We start from the raw sequence: 6,000 nt of genomic DNA, 5'->3' as shown, positions 1-6,000 counted from the left end.
GGAGTGAGTGAACTGGGGTCCGCACCTTCTGAACGGAGAACCTGCGGGTATGTCCACACTTCTTGGTCAGCGAACCTGTGGGTCCGCACCTTTTGAACGTTGCACCTGCGAACCTCTTATTTTCCATCATTTTGAGAGCCTGAACAGAGTTTTGCCACTTGAGTGAGTTGCCATCAAGTACAACACTTGTGCCATAGTGCCAAACCTGAATCATAATGCCAACAATCTCCCCCTTTGGACTTGATGGCAACCTCAAGATCCTCAACATCATTATCCACCTTTGACATCAAGGGCAAAGGGTTATGCTCCCCCTGAGAACATGCCTAAGTCTTTGCTCTGCAGATCATGCTCCCCCGGACTATAGACCAGATCTGCAAAAGAAAAATATTTCTTCAAGAAGAACCATAATCCACCATGCACCATAAATAGCCGTGAAAGAGATAGAGACATATTGCAGCAATATTCAGATCAACTTCCATGATCTCCTTCTGTACTTCCTCCAATATCTTCTACCATAATGCCAACAATGCATTATTAGAAGAATATATGCTCCCCCTGAACCTGTGCCATTCGATCTTCGACCAATCCGCAACCGAGCAAATGTACGCATATACCCCATATGAACCTTGCGTACAACCAAAAATCTCTGAAACAGATGAGGTTTAACAAAAAGATGATGCATCAACAACCCCCAGCTTTTGCCTGAGATATTCAAAGGTCTCCCTGGGCAATGGTTTGGTGAGTATATCAACAACTTGTTTCTTAGAAGGAACATACTCCAACTTGGCCTTTTGTTCAAGCACTTGTTCCCTGAGAAAGTGATACTTGATCGGTATATGCTTGGTCTTTGAATGCATGACTGGGTTCTTTGAAATGCTAATTGCACTTGTATTATGACATAAGATGGAGATAGGTGGTGTACAAGTGATTTGAAAATCCTGCAAGGTCTGCATCATCCAAAGGAGTTCAGTGCAGCAAGATGCAACAGCCACATATTCTGCTTCAGCTATAGATAAAGCAATCAAACTCTGTTTCTTGCTGAACCAAGATACTAATCTGGAACCCATAAAGAATGCACCACCACTTGTGCTCTTCCTATCATCCACGCTTCTGGCCCAATCTGCATATGTATAGGCATGAATTGTGAGATCTGTATCTCTAGGATACCATAAGCCATAGTTTTGAGTTCCTTGAAGGTACTTGAAGATTCTCTTCACTGCCTGAAGATGAGTTTCCTTTGGATTTGCCTGAAATCTCCCAACTATTCCCACTGCATGCATGATGTCTGGCTGGGTACCTGTCAGATAAAGTAGACTTCCATTCATAGATCTGTAGGTTGGTTGATGCACTGCTGCTGATTCATCATTTGCACTAAGGCTACATCCTGTGACCATGGGGGTACATACTGGTTTTGCATCTTCCATGCCATATTTCTTCAAAATCTGCTTGAGATACTTGGTTTGAGACAAGAAGATCCTGCCTTCATTTTGTTGGATTTGCAATCCAAGAAAATATGTCAGTTCTCCAAGAAAAGACATTTCGAATTCTTTCTGTATCACCAAGGAAAAGCTTTGACTCATAGCTTCTTCATTGCTGCCAAAGATAATATCATCTACATACACAACAAGTATTAGCAATTTTTCATTTTCAATTTTTATATAAATATTGCTATCTGTTGATCCCTTTAAAAAACCTTATTGATGAAGATATTTGTCCAAACGGTAGTACCAAGCCCTTGGAGCCTGTTTAAGACCATAGAGAGCCTTTTTTAGTCTGCATACAAATTTGGATCATTCCCAAGGATGAAACTATCTGGTTGCTCAATGTACACTTCTTCTTCTAAGTCTCCATTCAGAAAGGCTGATTTCACGTCCATTTGAAATACTTTGAACTTCTGAAAGCTTGAGAGAGCAAGGAACATTCAGATGGCCTCAAGTCTAGCAACGGGAGCAAAATTTTCTTCAAAGTCTATTCCTTCTTGTTGAGCATACCCTTTACAAACAAGTCTGGCCTTGTTTCTAATTACTTCCCCATTTTCATTCAACTTATTCTTGAAGATCCATTTTGTCCCTATGACATTCTTATCTTTTGGTCTAGGAACCAACTCCCAAGTGTTGTTCTTTTCGATCTGCTCAAGTTCTTCATCCATTTCCTTGACCCAACATTCATCTTTGCATGCTTCTCTTACATTTTGTGGTTTAGTGGAGGAGAGTAATGCCAAATAGCTTGAAGCTTCTGCAATTGTTCTTCTTGTTTGTACACCTGCCTCCTTTTGCCCCAAAATATGAGATTCTGGATGATTATTCTGAATGTACCTGGATGGAGTCTTCTCTTCCATCCTTATCTGTTCCTCTGGTGCCTCTTGAGGTTCTTCTTCGTCATCTATCTGATTTGGAGAGTAGTCTTCATCCTCTTCGATATTTTCATAATTTACTTGCCTAGGGATGTATCCTTTTTCATCAACCACTACATCAATGCTGTCAACAATTCTTCCAAGTCTTTTATTGTAACACTTATATGCTTTGCTGTGGGGAGAATAACCAAGGAGAATGCCTTCATCTGCTCTAGGTTCAAGTTTGCCAAGTTGTTCATCATTATTCTTAATATAGCATTTGCTTCCAAAAATTTTGAAATGCTTTACCGAAGGAGTCTCACCATACCAGAGCTCATGAGGAGTTTGAGTGTTGTTCACTCGGACATTTGTTTTGTTGAGAATAACAACTGTAGCAAATGCAGCTTCACCCTAGAAGGTTGCAGGAGTTCCAGACTCATCAAGCATAGCACGAGCCATTTGTTGAACCGTTCTGTTCATCCTTTCCACCACTCCATTTTTCTGAGTAGTCCTAGCTATAAAGAATTCCCTTCTTATTCCATGTTCTTCACAGAAATCGAAAAATTCATTTGAGGTAAACTCCCCACCTCTGTCAGGCCTGAGGCACTTAATTTTGTGATATGATTCATTTTCAGCCAAGGCTTTGAAAGATTTGAATTTTTCGAATGCTTCATCCTTGTGTTTCATAAGTCCCAAACAAACCATCCTGGAGAAGTCGTCAATGAATAATATAAAGTATTCTTCTCCTCGAGGTGACCTTGTCCTAAATGGACCACATACATCTGTATGGACTAGTTCAAGAGGCCTGCTGGTTGATCCTTCCTTCTCAGGGAAGTTAGTTCTGGTTTGCTTACCAAACTGACATGATTTGCATATGGTGTTGTCTGGAATTTTGATATCTGGAAGACCACGAACTTCCTGGTATTTGCATGCTTTCCTTATTTGTGAAAAGCTTAGATGCCCCAACCTCCGGTGCCATAACCAGTGTTCATCATCCTTTCTCAAATAGCATTGTTGTTGTCCTTCTTCAAATATGTATAGATTATTTGGAGTTCTTCTGCCTTTGATCACTATTTTTCCTGTATCCAGATCACGAACACTACATCCATTTGATCAAAATATTACCTCGGTTCCTTGATCGCACATCTGACTGACACTCAGTAGATTATTCTTCAAGCCATCAACATACAAAACATTTCCAGCTTTGACCTTTTCTTTCAACTGAGCAGTGCCTTTTCCTTTTATGGCTGCAGGGGTATCATTTCCAAAAGAAACTTTCTTTCCCTTTTCTAAAGCAGTATATGATTCAAGTTTTTCTTTATCACCTGTCATATGCTTTGAACATCCACTGTTGCTGTACCATAGATTTTCCTATCCTTTTGCATAAAAAGCTATCCCACATCTTTCTGGTTGTGGTTCCTTTGTTCTCCATGTTCTGGTGCTAGAGGCTTGTTCCTTTGTCTGCCGAAACCTGCTCCTGCATTCAGAATCTTCATGACCGAAGTTATTACAAATAGAACATTGAATTTCACTTTCAAGGGCGGAAAAGTTGTTATAGGTCCTTTTCGTGATTCCAGTCATGCTTCTTTTTTTTTGAGCTTCTCTAGTCATGATTGTATAAGCAACACATTGAGCTACCTTGTGACCAAAGTTATGGCAAGAGAAACATTGGCCATTGAAGTAACTCCTACGATTATCAAATATATCAACCAACCGATTGTAGTTTCTACTGACATCCATTCTTGAGGCAAATTGGGAAGGTTTTACCTGTGGCTGGTTGTAGCTTCTGTTTGACCTTAAGGTAGATTGCCCTTGATTTTCTTGATAGACTTTGTTCATTCTTGAGGTAAATTGTCCCTGATTTACCTAATGATTTCTATTAGGCCTTTGCTCGCTCCACCTTGCTGCATCAAGATAACTTTTGGAGGTGGATGCTTGAGAAGTTTCTCCATTATATCCCAGACCTGTCTTGATTAGTGGAGAACGCTGCACATTGATAATCTCATCCAGAGTTTCAGATCCTTTAAAAAATTTAAGATTAATAGCTTTTGTCTTCTCAATCTCTTTTCTAAGACCAACAATTTCACATTCCAACTTTTCATGATGTTATTCCCTTTCAGCCAGTTGACATTGCAGAGAATCAATAATCACATTTTTCTCTTCTAAACAAATTTTGAGATTAGAAATCTCTTAATAAAGACCTTCTTCATCTATAGCATCCATGTAATCATCATCTTCAAAAGCCATTAAAAGTTTATAATCATTACCTCGTTCATATTCGTGACTATTTGAAAGTCCATCACTATCTTCATGAGTGTAATAGCTTTTCTTATTTGCATTTTGTTTCTTGTTCCATCTAACAGGTTCCTTCCCCTTGTCAATCTTATCCTTATGAGGACATTTGGCAGCATAGTGTCTGACTCTTCCACAAGAAAAGCATTTGAAAGGTAACTTACCTCGAAATCGTCCAGCACCCCATTGAAGATTTCTGACAAAATTTGATTCTTCTTCTTCTTCTGACACGTGTCCTGACTCATAGTACTCTCCTTTGCCTGAAGCCTTGAAGGCAGCTTCTCTCCTATCTGATGGACCTCCTTTCCTCATTTCATAAGCAGTTAGAATTCCATGCAACTGTGACATTTTGAGGTTTTGTAGATTCTCTTTTTCTTCTATTGCAAAAACTTTAGATTCAAACCTAGGGGACAAAGATCTCATAACTTTTTCAACCACAACAGCCTCTTTTATTTCTTCACCCAAGTTTTTCATACAATTAACAATCTCATCTACACGAAGAAAATAGTTAGCCACACTTTCATCATTGTACATTCTGAGATTTTCATACTGAATTCTGAGGGTTTGAAGTTTTGCTCGTTTTACCTGATCATCTCCTTCATAGCTTAGAACAATCTTGTCCCATATTTCTTTTGCGAATTTATACTACATAAACTTAACAAATTCTGATTGAGATAGACATCCTAATAGAGTATTGACCGCCTTTGCGTTTGTTTCATATTTCTTCTTCTCAGCCGGATCTGTAGGAGTTGCTGAAGGAAAAGTATACCCTGTATCTATGATATCCTAGACTTCTGTACCAAGAGATTGAAGATAGGCAGTAACTCTTACCTTCCAATATACAAAGTTTGTCCCATCAAAAACTGGTGGCCTAATTGATGCTTCCCTCTCGTAGTTGCTCATGATGAAAGATCTTCCTTCAAGCGATCAAGCTTCTTCGGAAGGACCTGCTCTGATACCAATTGTTGGAAATAATACTGAGAGGGGGGGTGAATCAGTATTATCAAATTCTTTTCAATATACCTTCTAGATTTATACTTTAATTTATTCTTCAGATATTGATCATCAACTTGTCTATCAGTACCATATAATAATGAACAAGAACAAGGAAAAACAGATAGTCACACCAAAGAACACCAGATATAAGGTGGAAACCCAATGTGGGTGAAAACCACCTGCTGCAATATGTCTCTATCTTCTTTCATTTAGAAACTTCTTTTTACAATGATTTTGTACTGGTGCAGTCCTTTACCAATATGCAGGCTGCAACTTGCAGAGAGCTACAACTCTCTCTCATTTTCCAGTCTCTCCTAGAAGGGAGCTACAACCCCCTTTGCTCTTCTACTTCTTTATGGACCACATTTAATTAATTTTTA

Source organism: Pinus tabuliformis, chromosome X, assembly GCF_031772625.1.
Source record: "Pinus tabuliformis cultivar Carrire ecotype Pingquan chromosome X, CPIR1, whole genome shotgun sequence".
NCBI classification, from domain to species: domain Eukaryota; kingdom Viridiplantae; phylum Streptophyta; class Pinopsida; order Pinales; family Pinaceae; genus Pinus; species Pinus tabuliformis.
This window is presented reverse-complemented; position numbering follows the sequence as displayed.